This window comes from Octopus bimaculoides, chromosome 14, assembly GCF_046866305.1.
Source record: "Octopus bimaculoides isolate indiv1 chromosome 14, ASM4686630v1, whole genome shotgun sequence".
Classification (NCBI taxonomy): Eukaryota; Metazoa; Mollusca; class Cephalopoda; order Octopoda; family Octopodidae; genus Octopus; species Octopus bimaculoides.
Genome location: NC_142941.1, coordinates 36,922,863 through 36,942,474, shown reverse-complemented (window position 1 = coordinate 36,942,474; position 19,612 = coordinate 36,922,863).

Here is a 19,612-nt window from a genome sequence, read left to right as displayed (position 1 = left end):
CTTCTAAGTGCTGTTTAAGACTATGACTAACAATACATCCTAGCTTGTTTCAAAAGACTGGGGTTTAATTTGAGGGAAATGTACTTTCTGCTAGAGTTGGTTGCTTATTTCAGGTTTGCTTATTAGCTGCCAAATTATTATTGTTGTTTATCCCTTATCAAGCAGAGCTATGGTCAAGAATTATGCCCATCCCATTTTTACTAGATTATAAGTGTGTGTGTGTGTGTGCGTGCGTGTGTGTGTGTGTGTGTGTGTGTGTGTGTGTGTGTGTGTGTGTGTGTGTGTGTGCGTGTGTGCGTGCGTGTGTGTGTGTGTGTGTGTGTGTGTGTGTGTGTGTGTGTGTGTGTGTGTGTGTGTGTGTGTGTGTGTGTGTGTGTGTGTGTGTGTGTGTGTGTGTGTGTGTTGCCCACCACTACCAATTTGATAACTTGGTTTGTTTACATCTGCATAACCTAGTGGTTCAGCAAAAGAGACCATTAGAATAAGTGTCAAGTTTACAAAATAAGTACAGAGGTTGATTTGCTTGGCTAAACCCTGTCAAGACGGTGCTCTTGCTTGGTCACAGATCTCTACTCCTGGTCTGCTTCAGGTTTGTCTCTCAAGATACAACAAAATACATTTTAACACAAGTTCACACCAAGAATCTTACAAAATGACATACAGATTACTTTAATATTCATGGGTTCAAATCCTGCCTGGCCTGTCTTAGTCTTTTTATCCTTCTGTGATCAATAAAAAGAGTACCAGTTGAACACAAGTGTTGATCTGTAGTGGCAGTCACAGTGTGGTGTCATGCTGAGCCCACTACTCTGGTAAAAATATTACTACTAAAAAATAAACATACAGGCATGGCTTCTCAGTCACATGTTCTAGGTTCAGTCCAGCAGTGTAGCACCTTGGGCATATGCCTTCTGCTATAATCTTGGGCCAACCGAAGCCTTGTGAGTGGATGTACTTGTGTGTCTGTGTTTGTCCCACACCACCACTTGACATCTGAGAATAAGGACCAAGCTTTAAAAAATGATATGTTCTGGGGTTGATTTATTCGACTAAAAATTCTTCAAGGCGGTGCCCCAGCATGGCTGACTGAAGCAAGTAAAAGGTTAGAGATAAAGGATACAAACTTTAGGTTATTTCTATACATTAATATGTATATGCTACTGCTGCTGTTGTTGTTGTTATTATTGTTGTGACAAGACTATATTGTAACATTGTATGATCAGAATTATTATGAAGAAAATTTATCACCATTGATGACCATGCTGCACTCACACAACACACCCAGGATATATGTCTCTGGTGTTGATTTCATCGATTATATACATTCCCTAAATCTGAGGTCTTATGCTTTTGCTAGAAATCAATATTTATGTCTTTCCTTAATGGTATTAGTGGTAAAAATGAAGTGAACTTGCAGCAAGTGATAATTAAAAACCATTGTTGTGTACCAGATCATGTATTAACCAACTGGGAGCTTGCTTCTTGCTAAATGATGTTTTCTGTTAAATTTTAGAATATTAAGAGTGGGGAAGAAAGAAAAAATGTTGAACACAGACACGCCAAGAGACACAAACACACACACTCACTCATACACACCTCTACAAATATACACTTACATTCACTCTTATAAATTCAGTATCTTTTTGACACCATGTGTAAATATTCATTGATTTCTATATATTTATTTTATATTTCTAAATTTCTGTTCAAGGTTTTACAATTTGTATCCTATAATTTTTGAGATAGTTAAGAATAGTAATATTCATCAATATTATTTCATGTCCAAAGGTAAGAACTGGTAGAATCATTAGCATACTGGGAAAAATACTTAGCAGCATTTTGTCCATCTTTATGTTGTGAGTTCATATTCCACTTAAGTCAACTTTGCCTTTCAACCTTTCAGGGTCGAAAAAATAAGTACCAGTTGAACACTGGGATCGATCTAATTGACTTACCCACTTCCCTGAAACTGCTGGCCTTGTGCCAAAGTTTGAAACCAAAATCATTTCAAATCCATATCAAAACTTTTTTTTATTATTTCTCAAATAATCCAAGAAACAACAGTTTGAGAAATCTTAGAATTTTGTTTGTGAGACGAGAATTAATTCTGAAAGACAGAAAGCCATGATAGTACAGTTCGGAGAGAATATATCTGGCTCTGGCTAGGTTTGGTGCCTGAATGCTTATGCTAAGTCTCCTCACTTGATAATAAAGCTTCTCAGTTGCAATGGAACAGTTGTGAGAAAGTTATTATGGTATGTGCTGTTAGGTTAATTGTAATATTGATTTTTAACATAGCATAAGGTCATGCAATTTTTGGAGGAGGAAGATATAGTTGATTAAATTAATCCTAGTACTTGATTGGTACTTTATTTTATTGATTTCAAAAGAATGAATGGTAAAGTTGATCTTGGTATGATTGGAACTCAGAATTTGAAAAGCTATAACTAAATACATACTGCAATGAGTTTCATCTCAGACACTTATGAGTCTGCCAATCCACAACCCTCTGTTAATTAAGATATTGGTCTCAGATTTTGGCTCAATGCAAGCAATTTTAGGGAAGGAAATGAATCGATTACATCTACCCCTATGCTCAGTTGGTACCTCATTTTATCAACTGCAAAAGGGACCTCTGCCCAACCACATGGTCCTGGATTCAGTTCCACTGAGTGCCACCTTGGGCAAGTGTCTTCTGCTATAGCCTCAGGCCAACCAAAGCCTTGAGAGTGGATTTGGTAGACGGCAACTGAAAGAAGCTCGTCGTATATATATATATATATATATATAGGGAGAATTCACAAAAAAAAAACAAAAGACGAAGACAGGTGGTGTAGAAAACAAACAGATGTTTTAGTATAACGCTCGGGAAGTGAAAAAGTCCTTAATGTTTCGAGCCTACGCTCTTCCACAGAAAGGAACATGTATGATAATTGACACAGCATACCCTGGTGACAACAGGCTCAATGTGAAAGAAGAAAAAATAAACAGCTATAATGATTTGAAGTGGGGAATACGAAGGTTGTGGTCAATGAGTAGAATAGATGTGATACTAATAGTAATTGGTGTATTTGAAAGTATCAGCACTCAACTGCCAACACGGCTGAAAAAGATTGGTGCAAGTGTGAAGGTAGAACACCAACAAAAATCAGCTTTGCTTGGAACTGCAAGAATTCTTTGCATGGTTCTTGAAGCATGTCCAGTAAACCAAGTATCACCTTAGTCTGCTAGCTGTGGACAGCTGACACTTGCCATCATGCCCAGCAAAATAAGGTGTGAGTTTTCATATTACAATAATAACAATCCTCTCTACTATAAGCGCAAACCCTGGGTATTTTTCTTTTTTTCCTTTTAGGGTGTGGGTGGTAGTCAATTACATTGACCCCAATATTCAACTGGTACTTATTTCATCAACCCCAAAAGGAGGAAAAGCAAAGTCACTCTCAATGGCATTTGCACTCAGAATGTAAAGTCAGAAGAAATGCCACCAAGTATTTTTTCTGATATTGCTTTTGTTGATGGTGTTTCTGTTTAACCATAGGTTAGCCCTGATTGAGCAGGCCTGTGATGATCAACATAGTTCTAATTGTAACAGTGAACCCAGAACTATATTATCCAAGGTATCTTATTTTAAAAACATTTGGCTGTGATTTCTGGTCGATCAGGTGACCACACAAGGGATCCCTCATTAGTTCAGCAACCAAGGTGTGTTTGAATGCAATAGCTTAGTCAGAGTGTGTGCCACTTGGGGCAACCCTTGAGTTTGTGCTCCCCACTTGCTTAGCCCCTATACTGACTTATACAGTAAGCCTAAAATTACTGCTGTAAAAGTGTCACCCCATTATTTTCCTCTCAGTACACTACTGTTTGAATGGTGCTGTAGTTATGGAATATCAGTAAGTGTATTAATAACTGATAAGAGTTATTGTGTCAGCAGAACTGCTAAAGTTGAACAGAATTTTTTTATGGTACTTAATTCCTGCACTTTATGGTCTGAACTTGAATTCCACTGAAGTCAACTTTGACTTTCACTATCCTGTGGTTGATGTAATAAAGAATCTGTAATGTACAAGAACTAATTTGATTGTCAGATGCTTGCTATTTAACAAGTTTCTTATGATTGAAAATCCCAAGCAAATTATAAGACATACGAAGTAAATTATTTTTAATGAGGGAATTCAAAGTAGATGAAGATATAAATAATAGTGTGTAGAATGTTTAGTTAAAAAGTCCTTGGATGGAAAAAAAAACTCAAAGGATGGTGTGTGTGTGTGTGTGTGTGTGTGTGTGTGTGTGTGTATAAACATATATTGAGAGTGTGTATATATATACACACACACATGCACACGTACATGTGTGTACATACATATATACTTACATAGGTACATCCATCCATCCATACATACATACATGTTCTAGCAAATTTACTCATAAAGCATTTGTTGGGTTAGAATAGAACACATTTGTTCAAAATACCATGCCATAGGTCTGAAGCTCACCCACTCAGTCACATGTGTGCCTATAAAGTAGTATTTCATTTGGAGAAAAAAAAAGAGAGTAGGTATATGTGCTGCATTATATTCCACCAATGGCTACATTATAAGCATTTTATAGAAATATAATTCTATGCATCTCAAGTCAATCATTGAATAACTGGAAACAAGTATTAACTCAGTGGAATTTTACCTATGATATACTGGTTTATCACTCACTAATTTTATACCTCTCACTAAATTTATACCTCTCACTAAATTTATAGTAGAATAAAAAAAAAACACATACTTAACACCAACCACCGTTATAGCTATTAACAGCATGTACACAACTCTGTTCTTTTCTTTCATAAATTATTTTATGATCTGTGTAAAGTAGGTAACAAAGTTTACTATTTCTAATCAACATACACAACAGTATATGAAGTGAAGCTAATGTTTATTCAAATGAAAATTATCCTCACAAACATGAATGGCCTCACTATCAAGGAGAATATTGACGTAGCTTTTAGTGTTTACTTAAATATAGTTTTGCCCATAAAACATCTTTCTCTACAAAGATTTTATTATAGTTTGATTGATTATTTATGATTTTACTTTCAAAGCTTTGATGGTTTGCTTTGTTTGTTTTTCCTTGAAATCTAGTCCCATCCAGTGACCTAAGGTCTGAAGGTTAATAATCGAGTGTTTTTCTTCATATTCTATCTGTTCCAAGCAAAACAGTCTTTTGGAATTGTTCCAAGCTCACTTATGGTTCTAGTCATTTATTAAACTCTTTGAATATTTAGCTAAACACTCCTAGAGTGCCAGTTTTCTATAGAAAGATATTTCTACATTTTAAAACGACCAGATCTTTCTAACTTCTAATTTTTAGTTCTTAACTATTTCAATCTTTTCTTTGACTCTCCATTGATTTCTAACATTGGCACAATGCCTAAAATTTTGTAGGAAAGTGTATTGACAATTAAATTAACTCCAGTACTTAACTGGTACTTTATTTTATTGATGCCGGAAGGATGAAATGCAAGATTTACCTCAGCAGGATTTGAACTGAGAACATAAAAAGCAGTAACTAAATAATACAAGTTCAATCAATTCTGACAATCTATCTTATTAAATATAATAATGATGATGATACTGATGTCTAAGAAAATTATTAAGGTGGTGGGTGGCAAAATAATCAGAGAACTAGACAAAGTGCTTTTTGATGTTTAGTAATGTCTCTTTATATTCTGAGTTCAAATCCTGATTTGATTTCGTACTTTATCTTTCTCGTCATCATCATCATCGTCGTTGTCATCATCATCAGTGTAGTCATCATCATCATTGTTATTGTTGTTATTACCATCATCATCATCATCAGCAGCAGCAGCAGCAGCAGTAGCATTGTTATCATGAGCATTGTTGTTGCCATCATCATAGTTGTCATCATTGTCATCATCATCATAGTCATCATCATCGTAATTATCAACATCATCATCATTATCATCGTCATCATAAAATCTGTTGAGGCAGATTTTCTACAACTGGATGTCCTTTGTGTCACCAACCCTCATCTGTTTCTAAGAAAAGATTTTATCATAGAAGACTGGAAACAAACAACCTCACTTGTATGATGGTGATGCTCATTTACAACCATAATGTGATGGCTAGACAAAGGCACAAACACATGCGCACACACTCACACACACACACAACCACACACACACAAGGTATATATGATGGGCTTCTTTCAGTTTATGTCTACCAAATCCACTTATGTCTACCAACTCATGTGAGCAAGGAAAAGTTTGTTTTAAAACAATGATGACAATGGTGTATATCTGTGAGTGCATACATGTATATCTTTCTATCTATCTCCCCCCCCCCCTCTCTCTCTCTCTCTCTCTCTCTGTATATCAACTGGCACCCTACTGGTTGCGGTGACAAAGATTCCAGTTGATTTGATCAATGGAACAGCCTGCTTTTGAAATTAACATGCAGGTGGCTGAGCCCTCCACAGACATCTGTACCCTTAATGTAGTTCTTAGGGAGGATTCAGGATGACACAGGATGTGACAAGACTGGCCCTTTGAAATACAGGTACTATGCATTTTTGCCAGCTGACTGAACTGGAGCAATATGAAATAACGTGTCTTGCTCAAGGACACAATGCATCACCAGGAACTGAACTCACGACCTTACGATTGCAAGCTGAATACCCTAACCACTAAACCACGTGCCTTCACTTTCTGTACATACATATATAAATGTGTGTATGTGAGAGTGTGTATATATGTGTGTGTGTGTACACAAACACAGACACATGCCCCACCTCTCACACACACACACACACACACACACACACAAATACGCATACACAAACCCAGTATATAATGAATTTTTATTGATATTTTCTGTTCTTATGTCTGCAATTATTTTAGCTGTTCTGAAATTCTTAGTGTTGCCAACCATGAGAATTTTGAAAAGTTCTCAAAGCTGGTGCCACCTAGCTAGATTTATCACATTCACTAATCACTTTCTCAGCTAGAATTTGTTTTGACATCTTTATAAGAGGTGATAATCTGTATGTTATTTTAGTCATTCTGCTATATTTGTTCACTAACAGTGAACAAATATAGCATTTATTGAAACAGATGTAAAAGGAAATGCGTTACTTATAAGATGATATTATTTTTAATTATCCTCATTTTCATTGTTGTCTTTACTGCTACTGTCAATGACAGTATGATTAAGAAACTTGCTTCCCAACCACATGGTTCCGGGTTCAGTTCCACTGTGTGGAACCTTGAGCAAGGGCTTTCTTCTATAGCCTCAGGCCAAATAAAGCCTTGTGAGTGGATTTGGTAGGTGAAAATTGAAAGAAGCCCTTTGTATGTGTGTGTTTGTGTGTGTGTGTGTGTGTGTGTGTGTGTGTGTGTGTGTGTCTGTTGGTGTCTGTGTTTGTCTTCACTCCACTACTTGACAACTGGTGTTGGTATGTTTACATCCCCTCAACGTATTGGTTCAGCAAAAGTGACCAATAGAATAAGTACTAGGCTTTAGAATAAAAGAAGTACTGGGGCCAATCCAGTTGAATAAAAATTCTTCAGGATTGTGCCCTAACAAAGGTGCTGTCAAATAACTAAAACAAATAAAAAATAGAAGATGAAAGATAAGATGTGTGTGTGCGTTTTGTGTGTGTGTGTGTGTAACGTTGACTTGATATCGTGTGATGGTTGTAAATAAGTATCACCATCATACAAGTGGTGTCATTCCTTTTCAATCACCCATGAAAACAAGTCTGGCTATAGGGAAATATCTTGCCTGGAAAAAAGTGAAGGTTGGTGACAAGAAGATCATCTGGCTATAGAAAATCTGCTTGGGCAAGTATCTTCTACTATAGCCTCGGGTCGACCAAAGCCTTGTGAGTGGATTTGGTAGACGGAAACTGGAAGAAGCCCATCGTATATGTATATATATGTATATGTATGTGTGTATGTTTGTGTGTCTGTGTTTGTCCTTCCAATATTGCTTGACAACCGATGCTGATGTGTTTACGTCTCTGTAACTTAGCGGTTCAGCAAAACAGACTGATAGAATAAGTACTAGGCTTACAAACAAATAAGCTCTGGGGTCGATTTGCTCGACTAAAGGCGGTGCTCCAGCATGGCCACAGTCAAATGATTGACACAAGTAAAAGAAAGAGTATATAGATAGATAGATAGATATAGATATATGTATCATCAGTAAATCAAAAATCCAAAACAGAAACACTCTTTAACTTATACAGATAAGCTATGTAGCTAAAGATAGATATGGCTGGTTTATGGGGTTACCCTGGGTTTCATGGCCATAAAGTGCATAGCTCTACAGCATTTCTTCAGACCCTAAACTCACAAAGGGTCTGAAGAAACACTGTAGAACTAAGCACTGTATGGCTGTGAAACCCAGGGTAACCCCATAAACCAGCCATATCTATCTTTATCTATCTATCTGTTTATCTATCTATCTATCTATCTATCTATCCATATATTAATTTATATAAATAAGGATAAGATCGATATTTAAAATATTGGTCTTATCAAGTGGCCAGCATGGCAATAAAAACCATCAAAGGTAATAATTATTTAAAATTATAATACAGGGTATCTAAGAGATACCGCCACGCTGAAAAATAGCAGTCAAATTCTGACTCTAAAACCACAATAAATGTCCACATAGTACAAGGAGCGAAGACGAAGACCAAATAAGTATCTTGTTTATTTTGTCTTCGTCTTCGCTCCTTGTACTATGTGGACATTTATTGTGGTTTTAGAGTCAGAATTTGACTGCTATTTTTCAGCGTGGCGGTATCTCTTAGATACCCTGTATTATAATTTTAAATAATTTTAAATATCTATCCATATATGTATGTATGTTTCATGCATGTATTTATGTGTGTGTGTGTGAATGTATGTATGTATGTATGTATGTGTGGAAGAGTGTGTGTGAATGTATGTATGTGTGTGTGGAAGAGTGTGTGTGTGTGTGTGGAGAGAGAGACAGAGACAGAGAGAGAGAGAGAGAGAGAGAGACAGAGACAGACAAACAGCGAGTTTGTCCCATAAAAGCTGAGTGGATAGCATAACTGAAATAGTGGCAGGACAGTAACTTATGACTGATGAGATCATTACCTATTAAAAAAAATGAATGGCAAATAAAAGAAATGGATCATCTCCTCTTCCACCGAACTTCTTATGAGATGTGTGTGTGGGTGAATGGGTTCAAATTGAAATGGGTAAATAGGTTTCTAATAGAGGCTAATTGAGATGTGTGAATAAGAGTTTTATTGATCCAAACTGTTCAGTGGAGATGAGTTATTGAGAACAATACCAAAATAGAAAACCAAAGATCTCTGTTGTTGTTAAAATGTTCTTTTGCTTGTTTAAGTTATCGTCTGTTTTTTTCATTTTCTTTGTTACATCCTTTCCTCTTCACATCCAGTAACTTAGCTGGCGGTAAAGGGGACCAGTCATCCCTGAGCAACGCTTTTATGGGGACATCACTTTTCTGTCTGCTTGGGTGGAGTAGCAAATTTTGGGGTTACTCTTAGTGATATACATTCCAGATATGCCATTGTCCATATCTTAAATGCTTTGGCTCTGTTAAAGAATCAACTATCGCCATCCTCATCATTAACAATTGACATTTGTTTTCCATGCTGGCATTGGTTGGATGTCTTAAGAAGATTTGGCATGGCCAAGGGCAGCATGAGGTTCCATAGTCAGTTTTTGGCTTGGTTTCTACAGCTGGATGCCCTCCTTTACAGATCGTACTAGGTGCTTTCTATGTGGTACCTTCACTAGTGCTTTTAATGTGGCACCGGCACCAGTGCTTTTTATGGGGCACCATCACTAGTGTTTTTTATGTGGTACCTTGGTTTTAGGATATCACAATTATTACATTATTATTATTATTTTCTTTTTTTTGGTTAAATGATTTTAAACTGGCATTTGCTGGTATTAGGAATGAATAACTGGTAAGATTTGTGTTCCAAAGACTTTCATACTTTTATTTGGTGCATTATCCATATCTCTTGTATTTTTCTGGATAGTTCCACATGTTTTTAAAGTAGAATTTTGGAAGTATACTGTCTTAATTTTGATTCTTATTTTAGTTAGCCATTTGTCTAATTTATTATAGACAATACTTAGAGATTTTGTTACTGCAGATATCACATATATAACCCCATTTCCTTTAACTCTTTGTTTAATTCATTAAGGACCATGCCTATAGATTCTATGACCATAGATAAAACATCTACTGTCATTAATTATAACCACTTTTTAAGATACTTTGCATTTTTCTTACTTCTTGTTCTTTGTTCCAATATCTCTAGTATCTTTTTTCTGTTTCATGGTCACATAAAAGATGAAATCTTTAAGAATTTCGTTATCCTTAAACTTAATCATGCTGGAAGGGTTTATGTTCTTATTTAGTTGTCCTCACTTATATATTCTTTTGACAGTGTGGTTAAGAAGATCACTTTGCAACTACATGGTATCAGGTTCAATCTCACTGCATGGTACCTTTAGCAGTGTCATTTACTTTAACTTTGGAACCAACCAAAGCCGTGTGAGTGAATTTAGTAGACAGAAACTGTGCAGAAACCCATCGTATATATATATATATATATATATATATATATATATATATATATATATGTCTGTGTGTGTTCCCCACCCCACCGCATGACAACTGGTATTAATTTTTTTACCTCCTCATGCCTTTGCATTTTGGCAAATGAGACCAATAGAATAAGTACTAGATTTTTAAAAAATAAGTTCTGGAGTCAACTTTTTTGACTAAACCATTCAAGAATGTACCCTCGCAAGGCCACAATCCAATGACTGAAACAAGTAAAAAAAATGAAGGAAAGAATAATTCTCAGTAGACAATTCATGTGACATTATCAGGACTATTTTCTCTCTGATATAATTCATAGCACTCACCTTTCAAATGTTCTATATTTCACTACTTTTGAAAAACATTCTGTATAGAAATTCAGTGCTTTTCTTCCAATTGAATTTGAGGTAGCTTTCCCCAGAGCTTATTCCTGCATTGTAAAGATTAATGCTTTAGCCACAAGCGCTATGTCTGATTTTCTTACCCATGTCCCATATCCATGAAATTATGCTTTCAAAAATTCCTATATGGATGTTAATATTTCCTGCCTCTTCAACAGACCGGCTTCATTTTGTTTTCCATTTCGCCTAATCCTTTCCAATCAACTTCCCTATATTCTTCACTATTTCTCAACCCTTCTATTATCTAGAAATTAGGGAATCATATCATAGGCCATTTTGGGAGTAATCCCTACCATTAGGAGATTTGAACATTACTTCCAGCAGTACATGTGTATAAATTTATCTATCACTAATTGATACTTTATACTTCTATTCTTTCTTCAGCATTCTATCTACTCTTCCTTCCTACCACACATGTATATGTGTATATATGTATATATATATGTATAAATATATATATATGTGTGTGTGTGTGTGTGTGTAATTATATGTATATATTTATACATATGTATATATATATCTATATGTGTGTATATATATGTTTATATATATACATATGTATGTATATATGTATACATATATGTGTGTATATATATATATCTATATGTGTATATATATATGTATATATGTGTATATATGTATATATATACATGTATACATGCATATATATGTATTTATGTATATATATATATGTATATATATATATATATATATATATATATATATATATATATATATATATATATATATATCATCATCATCATCATCGTTTAACGTCCGCTTTCCATGCTAGCATGGGTTGGACGATTTGACTGAGGACTGGTGAAACCGGATGGCAACACCAGGCTCCAGTCTGATTTGGCAGAGTTTCTACAGCTGGATGCCCTTCCTAACGCCAGCCACTCAGGTATATATATGTATGTATAAATAAGTGCATATGTATATATATATATATATATATATATATGTATGTATAAATAAGTGCATTATTGCCATAAAGGCTTTGTAAATTGTAGGGAGACAAGTTATCGGTCTGTAATTTTGTGGGTTTGTCTTTTCTGTGGAATTGGGAATTAGGATAGTTTTCCCTTCCGAGAACCATTCAGGTATTGTCTCCGGCTCTGCTAGTATTTCATTAAATTTCTCAGCCAGCTTTTTATGTGTTCCTGTTAGGTATTTTGACCAGAAGTTGGGGATCTTGTGCCCAGGTGCCTTCCAATTGCTTAGTTTTTGCAGTGCCTGAGTGACTTCTTCAGTTGTTATAGGGGTCCAGAGTTGTTCATGTGCTGTGTTCGTTGTTTTGATAGATCTCTGCTGAGGCTGTTCCTTCCCTAACCGTATTTCTTTCCAAAATTCTTCCACTTCTTCTGCTATTGGTGCTGCATTGATCTCTATTTTATTTTTGTCAAGTTCTTGGTAGAATCTTTTGGGGTGAGAGTTGAACTGTTTGTTTTGTTGAAAGAAACGTTGGCGTTTCTCTTACAGGTGGATTCTTTGTGCTTTGGTGAGAATATCTTGCTTTAACTGTTCTTTTACCTCAGCTATACCTTGTTCTGTAATTTTGTATTTATGTAGTATTTTTCTTCTCTTCTTGTTGCTTAGTAGTGTTGATTGCCTACTAATTTCATTAAGGATTGACAGAGCCTTTCTCTTATTTTCTATTTTTTTCTGGATATTATTTATCCACAGGGTTTGTTTGGGTGGTGATGCTCCTGTTTAGATGGGTTTTAGTGGGTATCCAGCTTCTTTTGTGGCCACAGAGACTGCTGCATATATTATATCATTTAACCTGGTCATATTGACATTTGTTTTTGTGGCTATTAGTTCTGTGACAGCCAGATTCATGCCATTTATAACTGATGTTGTTTTATTATCAGTTTTAAGTTTTGGGAGATATAATTGGTGGTCCATACTGAGATCTATGGCTTTCAATTCTTTGATTATGCTCATTTCCAGAGTATCATAATCATTAGTTTCACCTTCTCTGTTTCCAGGCTTTAGATTTGTTTCATATTCCCTCTTGTTAATATTTTTGTCTGTAGTGTTCTGGTTTGGTGCATTTTGTTCATCATTAAATATTCTTACAGTCTGGATTTGTTGTCTTTCATTGTTTACTTCATTTTTGTTGGACATGTTACGTCTGTCTTCGTATTTTACGGTCCCAGTGCTTATGATATTATTTGGAATTGCTGTGTGGTTACTATCTACATTTTCCTGATGTATTTTTTCTTTTAAGTGTTGTATTTCTGATATTATTTTTGCTTTGAGAATATATTTCCATATGTTAGCTAGTTCATTAAGGTGCCTTGCTTTATTTAAATTTTTTTCTAGGTTATTTTTCTTCCAGATTTTATATATATATGTTGTATTTTCATTCTGTGGGTTGAGTAATGCTGTAAAATAAGCATGTAGGATTGAAATATATTCCTCATGTGTCCATTTATGCTTTTGTGATTTTATTTGTGGGACATGAGTAATAATGTCTGGCCCTTTATTTTGATGGTCATCAGATTAGTAGGGTACTGGTCCATTCATTTCTGGTGTTAAATGGTTTTGCATGTGTAGTTTTTCACCCCTTTTGTGTAACAAGTTTAAAATATGTCCTCCCTGTTTGTTATAGTTGGGCTGAATAATATGGGTATTATTTAATTTATTTTTCCTTTTTTTGTACATGGTGGTTGGGGAGAGAAATGGTCTGATGTTGATTGGATCGTAATGTGGCCAACATGTTTACATGCGTTGCGTGAGTGATGGAGATGATACACAGTTAAAATATATCATTTTGTTTGGAAAGTAAATTTTAATGAATATTACTTATTCAAATATAGTCCAACACTTTTAACGAGTATTACTTACTTGAGTATAGTCCAACACTTTGTCAGTGTGGTGAGCATGTCTACACATGGTGAGTGACAGAGATGGTACACAGTTAAAATACATCATTTCACTAGGAAAATAGAAATAAATTTTTATGAGTATTACTTACTCGGATATAGTCCAACACTTTTGAGAGTAAACCCTACCATTATCAGATTTTATTATTATTATTATTATTATTATTATTATTATTGCTGGGAATTTCAAACTTTACCAGAACTTTGAATTATTGGTGACCCAACGTGTCACAGGTAGTTTAGTATATGAATATATGTGTGTGTGTGCGCGTATGTGTATTGGATAGGTTTCTTTCAGTTTCATCATCGTCATTTAATGTCCCCCTTCCATACTGTCTATTAAATCCACTTACAAGGCTTTGGTCAGCCTGGGGCTATAGGAGAAGACACTTGCTCCTGCTGGTATGCAGTGGGACTGAACCCCAATGATTGTGTGTGTGAAACCAAGGAACAAAGCACATTATTTTAAAACAATCAAGTGTTGTCAGCGAAGGTGGAATATTGCCTCAACAAGTCTCATCCAACACATGTCAACATGGAAAAAAATGAACATAAAAACAACAATGATAATAATGATGACGGTGATCTTTCAATTCCAAATTCTGTTTTCCTTTCTAATACATTTATAGACCTACACAACCTACGCAATCTTTTTATTTTTTCCAAGACATCTTTGACTTTTTTCTTATTGGATCTCGTATTTTAATATCTAATCACTCTGTTATACAAATTCAGGCAACATTTAATAGTGTGTTTAGTTAAGTTATACCAACCTTTCTAATACTATCCTAGTATTCTATTAACTTTGTGATTGTATTGAATCTTTTTCTTCTGACTGCATTGTTGCATGACCTTATTCCTCTAAGTTCTCTATTTGTAAAGTTGTCTTCTATTTCAAGTTGTTGAAGGTCAATCCGTCTTCCTTCCTAATTGGGTCCTTTGGTATATTTTCTATACTATTCTTGATTTTTTAGTTTATTTTCTTACTCTTCAATTTTGAGTTGTTATGCTTCCTAATGTGTTTTTCTAGTAGTTATCTATTATTTTTTACTTGTTTCAATCGTTAGACTACAATCATGCTGGGGCACCATCTAGAAAGGTTTCAGTCAGTCAAACAAACTGACCCCAGTAATTATTTCTAAGTCTGGCATTTATTCTATTGTTCTCTTTTGCCAAACCACTAAGTTACAATGATGTAAACAAGCAAACTACTGTCAAGTGGTGGTATGGGACAAACACAGACACAACAACATGTACACACACACACACACACATATGATAAGCTTCTACACAGTTTCCATCTACCAAATTCACTCATACAGCATTAGTCAATCCAGGGCAATAGCAGAAGACACTTGCCCAAGATACTGCACAATGGGACTGAACATGAAACCATGGGGTTGCAAAGCAAGCTTCTTAATAACACTACCATGTCTGATATCTGAAAGTTTTTCACTGTATTACCTTATATAGTCCTGTATTCCTGGGATATGTATAGCATTGTCTTTTATTTGCTGTTGTTGTTTAGCCCCAGGTCAACCTTAATTAGGTAGACCTTTCCATCGTTCTCATGGTAGTAATTCTTTCTTTCCAGTTTAGTCTTGCAGAATACTGACCAAAATGTAATTTTTCTCCATTGTTTTTGTTTAATATTTAAAAATAATTTTGTTTTTGAATTTAAAAAAATTATTTTTGTTTCATCTCATCTGTTATTTAATCGTATTGAAACCTTTTATATCTGTGTTGGTGAAGTAGTTAGGATATTAACTTCTAGATCATAAGGTCATGGGTCTAATTCCTAGACTTAGCAGAATGTTGTGCCTTTGAGCAAGGCTCTTCATTTCATATTGCTCCAGTCTACTCAGCTGAAAAATTATTACCAACACCAGTGCTTGTGTTGTCCTCTCTCCTTCAAGCTATAACATAAACATTATTCCACTGGGTCAAGAGTTGGTGGTACAAAAATGTGCCTATGGTCTTCTCACAACTAAGATAATTAGTGAAAACATGGTTCCTACTACCAAGTCCTGCTTTCTTGCAAAAGACAGCTACATCATACTTGCTCATTTTCTACTTTATTGTTTCCTTATATGTAGAAATAAATACTTTTTATTATTCCTTTATTAGTTTGTATTTGTCTTTTATTATTCTAATATTATTTTGTTATTCTATTATTATTTGTAGGTTGGCTTTTAAACATATTGTGAACATTTCATAAAATATAAATCTTTATTTATTTCAGGTCCCTTCCTCTCTGTGCATTTAGTAAGTATATTTTTTGTTCTATTTATATTAGTTTTTGTAAATTCATAATGCTGTTTGTAGTTTCCTGTTTTTCTGTTTTGCCCCCCCCCCTCCCACATCTAAACTCTTCATTTCATTGAACTGCAGTGTAAGACATGTCACCTTGTTTATCACTGTTATATTTATTGCTGATTGGAGATAAGATGTAACTCTCAAGTTTGAACCATGTTATACATATTACAGACTGACCTGTGATAATATAGGTCAGTGATCAGTCTAAGATTCCGCTTGTACCACGAAAATGCAATCCAGCAACCATATACAAGGCTCAGCTACCCAGAATGCACTGGCTATTGCTTGTGTTTACATGATCATTCTGCCAGGCAGTAAATTTTTTGTACGGTTTTATGTACATGTACTCATCAAGACTGGACAAATGTGCAAAAAAAAAAAACCCCAAAAACATGGAGGTGCCTGATCCTAACAAATGTTGCAAACAAGTATATTCTCTGCAGGAAACGGTAGAAATGATCTAGAAAATACATGACAGTCAAAGCTTCACTGCTGTGTCATGAGTTTAGCGTCAATAAATCTACCATTTATTCCATTTGCAAAGTGCATGGGGATGATTCATTTATCACTGCTTTTTTTTTAACCAAGCCCCCATGATAAAAGAAGATACATGTGCAATGAAGCTGTAGTTGAAAAACTAGAATAACCAGTGTATTTATACATATAATCTTATTTCTACCACTGAGTTTTGCTTTTAATATTTGTAATACTCATTAAAATTTACTCCATCATTTTTCCATGTTTGAACTTTATTAATTTCATCAGTTCCTAAATAATTTTAGCTGCTGGTTCTATTCTAATTCTCTTATTTCAGTGTCTAGATCTAATTTCTTAGAATAACTTTAGTCTATTTGTCTATTCTTATACTCTATTTGATATCACTTCTTAATCCTTGTGAAGTTATTATTAAATTCCTCAGAATGGTATTACATCTTGTATATAGGTTAAAACTATTCATATTAATCATATAGCAAAGATGATTTTTCTGTATCTCTATGGTAGTTGAGACTATTTTGGTTTTGTTCACAAGACTTTCAGTGGAGTCAGAGATAGAGAAAAAATTATGAAAATATGAAGTTTGAGTACGCATTTTAGATAGGTGTGCACACGTTCACCACCACTAATACAAGCTATTTAAAGGGGTGGAAGTTAGAGCTTCTACTCTAGCTGAGTCAATGTGAGTAGATTAAGAAAAACTAGAGTGGATATCATCATTGCAACCTACAAATTATTGAAAGTTGTAGCTGATTTAGACGACCTTAAAGAAACTAAGAAGTGATATACTCCCTCCTGCCACCACCGTCACCACCAGAATAGGTGGAAGCCATTGATATTGGTGCTCAAGGAGGAGAAATGGGTGATGGACATAAATGATTCCAAATATATACAATATCTGTTGTAAAGAAGATTGTGTAGGGAACGTTTCCTGAGTAGCAGATATGGATCAAGGTTGTAAAGTGAGAGATTTATATCCAGTGGGGAAGAGAGTGCAAGACTTGTAGGTTTGTGAAGGATAGAGAGAAGCAGAAGAGAAGGAAGTGTCTAGCAGATGGATTTTTACCAACCAAGCTGACAAATTCATCACTATTAAGTTCATGATCAATGAGTTATTTATGGTCTAGTATATGTCTGACCACTGTAATGATCAATTCAAGCAAAATGTGTGAATAGTGGTCATATAAAAGGAACTGTGAAGTAATTTATACATGGTGTATTTTTGTACAGCATGAGGGAAATTTTTACTTTATTTTAGCACAACCTTTATGAATTTGCCACTTTAGGCAAACTTGGCTGTTTAGTGTCTGGTGGAACTTTCATAACAACCTATCAAATACCTATACATAAATAGAGAAGACAAAGTTGATTACTAGTCTCTGGTATTGATGAAAACAAGAGATAGCCAAAAGTGTCAGAGTTAATCAATAATTAAATATTTTTTCCATTTAGCCAATATTAATGTGCATCGCTAAAAATATTTTCAGTATCAGGGCCTAACTTTTTAGTTCAGTCAATGTCTATAAATAATTAAACACTTTTAAATGATGCTCACATGAACGGAAAATAAATAGCCTATTCTACTTTAATAACAACTTGTAACTAAGAAAAATTGCTAAGTGATAGTATTAACTCCTTGCTTTAATTGAACCATTTATTTTCTAACATATTATTTTCTTGAGAACGGCCAGCTATTCTCGTAAATGTAATGACAGCACAAAACTATGTTTATTTGCTTTATTCTGACCCAACCCACCATAAAATTAAATAAATAAATTAGCATATGTCAGTTTTTCGAAAGACACTGATAATTATTTTCCTTTAAAGCTTGAAACAAGAATTTGAGATATTTTAGTTTAATAATTTATTGGATAAATTATGAGGAGAATTCTCAAAATTATGTTTCAATTATTTTTAAATATTTGAGATATCAAATAATTGCATCACATTTATTTCACAGAATTAAGATATTTGTTCAACTATTGCACTTATTAAGTTTGGTAGAACATGCATTTTGTTAAAAATTGTCGTGATAAGAGCTGACTAAACATATTAGACATGTTGAACTTAGTAACCCAGTAGGGGTGATTTAATCTATTTATTTGACAATTTTATGTTTTAATGATGATGGTTTTTGATATTTGTAACAAAGATAACAACATAAACGATAAATTTATAGAGTACAGATATCAGTCTCCTTGCTAATTATGCAAGACTGATATCAGAGTACTGTTCTCTTTATTCTTTTGCATATTTTACTCTTACTTATTACATTTACTGCACTGAGGTCACACTGGAGTGCCACATTGAATGGTTTTCTCAATCAAATTGGCCCCAGTACTTATTCTAAGTCTGGTACTCACTCTGTCAGATGCCAGTCTCTATTTGCTTGCCCATTAAGTTATGAGGATGTAAACAAACCAACATCATTGGTCAACCAGTGAAAGACAAATGCAACAGTGTATACACACACACAGGCGCACTCGTACACACACATACAAAGGTCTTCTAAACAGTTTCCATCTACCAACTTCATCTACAAGGCATTAGCAAACCTAAGTAAACTTAGGATCATAGCAGAAGGCAAGGTCTGCAGAGAAGTGGGTGGTTTAGCTAAAACTATGTTGTTGTGGATGAACTTCTTAATCACACAACCATGGATATGCCTGCATAAATATCAAGAGAATTTTTATTATAGTTTTTGAAAATACTATTTTGTATTAAAGAAAAAATCAATTTTTCATTTTATTTTAAATTCTAGGTTTGTCCAAGATTCCTCATAGATAGTGGCAGTGCATTCAATAATTTTAGGAACATTATTTTTGCTTTTCATATATCTTTTTACCAAAACTTATTTAAGTAGCAT